This window comes from Trachypithecus francoisi, unplaced genomic scaffold (assembly GCF_009764315.1).
Source record: "Trachypithecus francoisi isolate TF-2019V2 unplaced genomic scaffold, Tfra_2.0 Lachesis_group17, whole genome shotgun sequence".
In the NCBI taxonomy this organism is placed as follows: Eukaryota; Metazoa; Chordata; class Mammalia; order Primates; family Cercopithecidae; genus Trachypithecus; species Trachypithecus francoisi.
In genome coordinates this window covers 101,731,979-101,740,865 of record NW_022681462.1, presented here as the reverse complement: position 1 = coordinate 101,740,865, position 8,887 = coordinate 101,731,979, and positions in this window count along the sequence as shown.

Sequence of the window (8,887 nt, the reverse complement as noted above, 5' to 3'; positions counted from 1 at the left end):
CCTGCTAAAGACCCTGTCGCCAGATATAGTCACAGTGGGGATCAGAGCTTTGACATATGAATTTTGGAAGGAGACAGTTCAGTCCATAGCATGACCCATCATTGAAATAGTAAGATGTAGTACACCTAATAGATTTGACCTAACTTTGTTGCCATTTAATAGATTTGACCTGAATTTGATGGCAATTAATAAAGCCACTTCTATTGAAATAGGCAGTGCTGTGAGTAGTATGACTTGGTGACACCTGGAAGTTTCCTATTGCCTCCCTCATCTGTGACAGAGCCTGAAATATCTTCGTTGTGATTAAACTTGCAATTTCTCCACTGATTTTCTGTAAAACTGAGGGAGTTTGGGGAAGTAGCAAACATTAATCTTGTTCTTCCAGTTGCTGTGGGGATGAGTCAGCCCCACCTTTCTCTCAGGTATTGGCCAGGAGAGAGAAAAGAAGGGAACAGAGAGCAAACTGAAGCTATTTCCTACCTATTTGCCTACCATAACCTGGTGATGCATGGCAAGATCCTTGTAGTTGAAAGGTTTAATTCAGGAACAGCTGGGTGCATATCTACCGTGTGGTGAGACCTGTACCAGACGCTATGGGGAATATCCAAGAAGAAGAGTTAGGCTTTTCAACTTTGAGAAATTTGCAAATGTTAGGACAAGAGTTAGACACACGAGAGAGTTAAACAACTGAGTAAGAGAGGCAAAGCAGTGATAGGAAAGGCACAGGCCATGGAGACAGCCCGGCTTGAGCTGCAGTACTGTGTTTGATTAAGCGTGAGATACTTAGGTTCACAAAGGCCCAGTTTCTTCATCAGCAAAATGAGGGATCAATGCAAAGATTAGAGTAAGGACTTGAGTTAATTACACAAACAGCTCCTGGTGGCCTCTGGTAACTACTAGCAGTAATCGATGAGTTCACATTGCGTGAAAGCCATTCTTCATAATCTGAGGTAACGCAGGACAAAATAGATAAAATCTCATGTCACAGTTTCAAGTCCTGATAATTGGCATGAGCAAAAAGAGAGGACATTTGGGTTTGGGGGAGGAACACCTTAGAGAACAGGAGGCTTAAGACAGCTGCCCATTAGTTAACTCACTCATTTAGTATGCACCTATGATATATCAGGTTTTATAGCAAGTGCTAAAAACGCAAAAATGAGCGTGAGATTGTTTTGTTGCTAAGGTGCTCAAAGTTTAGTGGAGAAGGCAGTCTTGTAAACAAATAGGTAAAATAAGTGTTGAAGGATGGTAGAAGTAGCAACAAAGTTTTCACACACACACGCACAAAAGACATGGCTGACTCTGGTCTCTCATTCTACATCTTAATGGGAATGTTGAGATGAGTGCTTCCCCAGAGCTCAGGTCTGAAAAATTCGGTAGAACATAAACTTCTAAAAATGTTCTGACTACTCATCCATAAAAAAGAATGAATTCATGGCATTTGCAGCAACTTGAATGAGACTGGAGACCATTATTCTAAGTGAAGTAATTCAGGAATGGAAAACCAAACGTTGTATGTTATCACACTTAAGTGGGAGCTAAGCTGTGAGGATGCAACGGCGTAAGAATGACACAGTGAGCTTTGGGGACTCAGTGGGAAAGGGTGGGATGTGGGTGAGGGATAAAAGACTACAAATTGGGTGCAGTGTGTACTGCTCGGGTGATGGGTGCACCAAAGTTTCACAGATCACCACTACAGAATTTACTCATGTAGCCAAACACCACCTGTTCCCCCAGTAACCTATGGAAAGAAAAAACAAAACAAAAAAACGCTGTGCTCTGTTTTGTGAAGGGTCCAATGTCGGCCTTCAAGTGGCTTCAAAAATCAGAGACACAGAAATGTGCGAAGCAACTGGATATAACACAGCACACGGTGGTGGGAACCAGGGCGAGGTAGAAAACATACTCCTCTTAGAGGCATTCAAGTTTTATAAAACATGACACTCCCCAAGTGAAATACCTCTGAAGATCTGACTTGTCTTATCAGATGCCTGTCTTCAAATTCAAGTCTCAGTGCCACCATGACTATCCCCTAATTTATTCAATGGTATGTCAGACATTAGCTGTTCACTGAAAACTGCTACCCTTAATCATTGTTCCTTGAAGGAAATATTTTTACTCCCTGTTATAAAGACTTTGAGTAGTCTTTCATACCCCCTTCTGTGAACCTGAGAAAATTTTACTTTCTCACCTTCTTTCAGTTAAGCAAAGCTACTCGTTCTGGCCAATGATGAGTGCGTTTAACTGCTGGTACAAGGCTTGACAACATTTGCTTCTGGGTCTACAGTGATTACAGAGGAGGTCTAATGTTGAGATGGCTGAGTCTGAAAACAGGCAACCTTGATCTTCTGTGCTTATTGGGAGGATAGTATTGAAGAGACAAATATGGTCATAGCAAACTGCATATAGGGGACAGTTCACCTTTTGAGATTACTTGTTACTCTAACACAGATTAGCCAGTCCTCACCAAAATGATCCCATAAGAAATAACATTCAGATTGTCTAAGGCTAATGATGGAGATACAATTTCAGTAGGGGTTAAGGCATTTGGACTTCATAGTCCCATTTCACAATATTGACCAAGATTTACATTCTCCATGGGGGTGGCTCTACAACTGATAGAATCACAATAATCTCAGCTTTGGGGGAATGTGCCTATGCCTCCTACCAGAGGACACACGATTCTTCTCTTAACTTAAACTATATGGTCCTTGAGGGTAGAGAGCATATTTTAGCAGCTAACAATTTTTGAGCCCTGAAGCAGGCATGGCAAGTATGGTGTTAAGTGCTTTGACTAATTTTTATTTTAAATGCTCAGAGAAACCATATAAGAGAAGTGTAATCATCCCTTATTTTATAGCTGGAGCGGAGGGAGTCTAACTGACATGACCACATGCATAACTAGATCTTGATGAAACACAGACTGACTTTGGCAGCCAAGCCCAAACCAAGCTCAGGGAGATGGCTTTGTCCTTCTTCCAAACTGCCTGGGACTCAGCTTCTGGGTTTCTGGGTTTTATTTGTTGTTGTTATGTGTTTGTTTCAATCTGTGAAGCCTGCTCCCCTCTTGATGATTAGAAACTGTGAGTGCATGTCTTCTTTGAAGGAAGTGGCTTGTGGCCTTGCCCTGTGATCCTCTGATAAGAATATGTTCTCAGAAATACAACCCAATAGACCAAACTTTCACACAAAGATATGAAATGAGAGAAGAAGGAAGGAGAAGACAGATGGATAGAGATCTTCATACACATGCAAGATGGGGAAAGGAGAAAGGAATTTGCATTCTTTCATTGGAATATGACATTCTTTCATGTCTAATGCCAAACATACAAATATAATAATATAGTAAGAGAGTAATAAAAGTGGTGTGAGCACAACTCAGCAGAAAGATTGGCTAACCCAGGGGGGTGACAGAAATGTTACTAGAGGTGTCAGTGGTGCACTGAAGTTTAAAAGAGTATGAGAAATTTTCCAGGCTGTCAAGGCGTGGGGATTTGATGAGAGTGTTTGCGTTTGTGATTGTTGTTGATGGGGGTGGCGATGGTGTGTGTGTGTGTGTGTGTGTGTGTATGTGTGCGTGTGTAGAAAGAAAGAGAAAGAGAGAGAGAGAGGAGTTTTTAAGTACTGTATGTATTTTAAGGAGATTGACTAATCTAAGGTTAGGAGCATTTAAAATAATAGCAGAATAAAAGTCAAATACTTAGAAACACACAGCAATGAAACAAAATGATCTCTAAAGGGGCTTTTAAGTATGTTTCAGTCCACAAGGGGTCTCTATAGCCCCTATTCTTATTTTTATTCCCACCATCCCCCAGAACTTTCCATTTTCAGGTGACATCCAAGGCTCTATCCATTCCTGCTCCAGCCCACCTGCCACCTTTATCCATAAAACCTGCTGGTCCTACCAAGTCAGACAGTCTATTGTCAGGAAAATGTTTTATGATTCTCTTCTTCTGCAGTCTTGCTGGAGCTCACTTTCCCCATCTTACTGTGTCAGGTCAGGTTCGCTGGGAAACAGACTCTGGAGATGGAGGTTGGCTGTTAAGAGATGCTTAGGAAGGGTTCCTGTAGAAGAATGAGGAAGCAGGGGAGCTGGGATGCCTTTGCTGGGGAACTCTGGGGCTAGGGAGCCCTTCAGTGTGGTCCCAAGGTATGCCAAGTGGTGCAGGCATTAGCCTTGCCTGGATCAGGCAAGCTGTTTTGGAAGCAGTTTTACAGGAGGCAGCTACCTTTGGCCAAGGTAGACTCCTGGGATGTGAACCTTCCACATCCAACAGTCCCAGCTCATGGGATCATGACTGCCTTGGTTCTGTAGGGAATCTGCACGAAGTATTCAAGCATCCACCTTGCGATATATCACCTGAGCCCTGTTCAGTAGGTGGAGCAGCAAGTCCTTCTTCTCCCCCGTGGCTCTTTATTTTAAACCTCATGTGTTACCATGTGGCAGCATTCACTAGGAATGAGTGGTGGGCACCTGATTTGTTGTCCAGGACACAGACCCGGATTCTGTACTGTGTTCCCCTTCCACCTATCTGCTACCTGAATTTCTTCCAGGTTCCCATCTTTTCCTAGCTGTTGGCTATCTGCCTCAAATGTGCTCTCATGTCTAAGACTGAATGACTTACTCTGCCTACCTAGCACTTTACTTGGGCTCTCCTTCAAGACTCAAGTACCTATGAATTGCTGCTACTCAAAACCAGTTTACAGTGAATGTGTTAGCTTTAGTTGTTAGTTTAGGCAAGACCATGCTGCACTAACAAATAAACCCTAAAATTTCAATAGCTTAACGCATGCAGGTTCAGATTCTCTTGAGAATCATCTTACCAGTGGGCAACCCACAGATCCAGCAGACTCCATGTGGTGGTCCCACCACCTCCATAAGTGGTTCTGTTATCACTGGGATGGGGACGGGCAAGTTCAGTGTCATGAAGGTCTTCTCTTTGCCTTGGCCCAGAAGTGAGGCTTGTGTCTACAGTCTATGGAACAAAATGAGTCACATGCCCTGGCCTGACTGTGAGGGGTCCAGAAAATCTAGGAAAGTGCGTGGCTATTTAGTGAGCATTAAATGTTTGCCCACGGTGAAGTCTGTCTGCTGTTAAATATAATCATTCTTGGAGATTTGAGAAAGCCTTTAAAAATTTTGTCAAGCCCCAGGGGCCATATTCAATTGATTACTATAGAAAGGCAGTGTAATAAAAAGTTAAAAGACCTCTGAATCAGCCTTCTGTAATAGTAGTACCACATGTGCCATGAGCAAGCAGGGATCCCGGATCTGGCACAGCCTCGGTAAACCTCCGTGTTTCCGTGAAGTGAAAAGATCAGACAAAACTTTCTCTCGGGTCCTTTTCAGTTCTAAGTAGAATCTATGGAGCTTGCATTTGAGCCATGCATAGAAGATCTGATTAATAGAGAACCATGGAATGTTCTTTCTTACATCCAACAAATGTAATGTCTTACATTCAACAAATTTTTTTAAGTGTCTAGAACTTATCTTGCCATTGCTGGATATGATGGCAAACAAGAGAGACACATCTCTACTTTCTAGGAGAATGCTAGGAAAAATATCTTTACTTTTAATTCACATGTTAATCTTTTCATTTATTGTCAATTATCTTGCCTCTGTGTAACACTTTTATTTTTATTATAACGCTTGTTCTCAAGTTGTAGTCATGAGTAGACACTTTCCATGTGCTTGTATTAGTTTGCTAGGCCTGGTGAAATAAAGTACCACCTTCCAGGTGGCTTAAACCACAGAAATTTATTGTCTCACAGTTCTGGAGGTGTATTAGGGTTCTTCACAGATACAGAATCAATAGGAGAGAGAGAGAGAGAGAGAGAGAGAGAGAGAGAAAGAGATTGATTTATTATGGGAATTGGCTCACATAATTATGGAGGCCAAGAAGTCCCACCATCTGCTGTCTGCAAGCTGGAGACTCTGAAATACTGGTGGTGGAATTCAGTCAGAGGCCAAAGGGCTGAGAACCTAGGGGTGGCATGGGGAGGGGGAAGCACGCTGTCATGTAAGTGCTGGAATCCTGAGGAATCCTGAGGCCCAAGAACCAGGAGCTCTGAAGTCAGGGGGCAGGAGAAGATGGATGTGCCAGCTGGAACAGAGGGAGCATCTGTGCCCTTCCTCCTCTTTGTTCGGGCTCTCCAGAGATTGGTTGATGCACGTGGGTGAGGGCAGATCTTTAAGGATTCAAATGCTGATCTTATCCGGAAACACTCTGAGAGATGCACACAGACATATTGTCTTACCAGCTATCTGGGTGTCCCTTAACCCAGTCAAGTTGACAGTTAACATCAACAGTCACAGGGGGCTGGAAATCTAAGTCAAAGCTCTGGCAAGATTGGTTCCTTTTGAGGACTGTGAGGAAGAATCTGGTCCAGGCTCCTCTTCTAGCTCCTGATGCTTTGCTGGTCATCTTTGGTGTTTCTTGGCTTGTAGAAGCATCACCCAAATCTTTGACTTCAGTTCACCTGGTGTTCTCCTTGTGTGTGTCTGTGTCCAAATTTCCCCTTTACATAACACCAGTCATATTGGATTAGAGCCCACTCCAGTATGATCTCCTCTTAACTAATCATATCTGTGATGACCCTATTTCCAAACAAGGTTACATTCTGGGGTACTGGGGCTTAGAACTTCAGTGTATGAATTTTAAGGGGACACAAGATGTCCGTGACAGTGCTGTGTTAAGTGACTGGAAGGATGAATTTCCTTCTTCACTTGCACTTTCTTTCTTGAAGTTTTGTCTGAAGCTGCTTGAAGACATCTCTGTATCCTATCTTATGTGGATGCCACACCCACTGCAGAGATTACTTGAGATGTCAAGGTTGGAAAAGAAAGAGAGGGTGCTTTTGAAGGGAGGAGGGTAAGAGTACAGAAAAGGGAAGCTGTATCAGTCTGTTCTCACACTGCCAATAAAGACATGCCCAAGACTAGGTAATTTATAAAGAAAAAGAGGTTTAATGGACTCACAGTTCCACATGACTGGGGAGGCCTCACCATCATGGTAGAAGGCAAGGAGGAACAAAGGCACAGCAGTCAAGAGCATTTGCAGGGGAACTCCCCTTTAAAAACCATCAGATCTCCTAAGACTTATTCGCTGTCACGAGAATGGCACAGGAAAGACCCACCCCCATGATTCAGTTACCTCTCACCGTATCCTTCCCACAACATATGAGAATTATGGGAGCTACAATTCAAGATGAGATTCAGGTGGAGGCACAGCCGAACTGTATCAGGAGCTTTGCCAAGAAGACCCTGAGAGTAGCGGGAACTCTTCTCTGTTCCTTGGCATTACCATGGGAAGGCTGTGTGGCTCACCTGGGGACTGTGCCTCCGGCAGGAAAGCTTTGTGCAGTCTGCTTCTGAGAGAAGGCATGGCTTCCTGAATGAGATGGTCAGTAGCACAGACGGGCTGAAGATGAGAGGTTACATTCCACATTCCCAGAACCATAATATCCCCTAGATTCCTGTGTGTCCCTAAGGAGAGAGAGTCAGAATGAGAACTGGCATTTAATTTCCTGCTACCCTAGAGAAACAAGAAATGGAATTTGTTAACTTTTAAAATTAAAAAATGTGAATTTTCTATATTTATGGAATATGTGATTATAAATTCACACAAACTTCCCTGTCTAATTTTTTTCCTTTTTTTTTTTTTTTTTTGTTTGAGACCGAGTTTTGCTCTTGTTGCCCAGGCTGGAGTGCAATGGTACAATCTTGGCTTACTGCAACCTCTGCCTCCCAGATTCAAGTGATTCTCCTTGCCTTAGCCTCCCGAGTAGCTGGGATTACAGGCATATGCCACCACGCCTGACTAATTTTGTGTTTTTAATAGAGACGGGTTTCTCCATGTTGGTCAGGCTGGTCTCGAACTCCCGGCCTCAGTTGATCTGCCTGCCATGGCCTCCCAAAGTGTTGGGATTACAGGCATGAGCCACCAAGCCCAACCCGTTGTCTAATTTTTTAAAAAAATTCAAGTGTGAGTCTGAGCTTCCCTTGATTTTGTGTCTAGAAGTGTCAGAATGGCTGTCTGCTTTCCCAGCCTCTGGGCCTTTTGCTGCAGCACTGAGTTGCCAGCCTGCTTCCCATGAGCAGAGAATTTTACCCATCTAGTAATCAGGAAGAGCTTGTTCAATGAGTGAAGGGTGAGTCACACTGCATTGGCACAAACACTTGGCAGCAATGAGTGTCCTTTACAATGGGCTCTATGGGACAGCCCTCTGGGGGAGATGGGCCAACCAGACCTGAATAGGGGGCTGGATTGAAAACTCACAGTGACAGCTGGAAGTGAACTTGAGAGACCCAACAAACTTGTTGTTGGAGAGAAGTAGGGCAGCTGCTCAGAGGCATAGCTCAGAGGACAGGATTTCACTCAGTATTTATTGAGCGCTTATTATGTTCAAGGCCCTAAGAGGGAATATGTAGAAAAATGCTGTTCTCTAGAATCTTAAGATCTAAGCATCAGAGAGTGAATGCCACAAACAATAAGTGTGGCAGATGCCATGACCAACATAGACAAAGACTAAGTATTACACCAGCTCAGCGATCAGAGATCTGGGGATGGGGAACGCCATGATAGGCCGGGAAGTCTTCGCAGAGAAAACTGCATCTGAGTGCCTTTTGAGGCCTGCTGCAAACTGTACTTTCAATGCCAGTGGCCCCTCTCGCTATCTCCCCAACAATGATTGCATTCACAAAGACAGAGCAGGGGAATGAAGTCACATGTGTTACCACATGAGCAATTACAAGTCTCGGTTGGGTTAGGGCGGTTTTGCACCTTAACTCTCTTTCTGCAGCCTCAGATGCTCCTATGCAGTCCCCCAGCTTGACTCTTATACCTCTGTATGTCATGAGAACGCCTGCATCTTAATACAGACCACT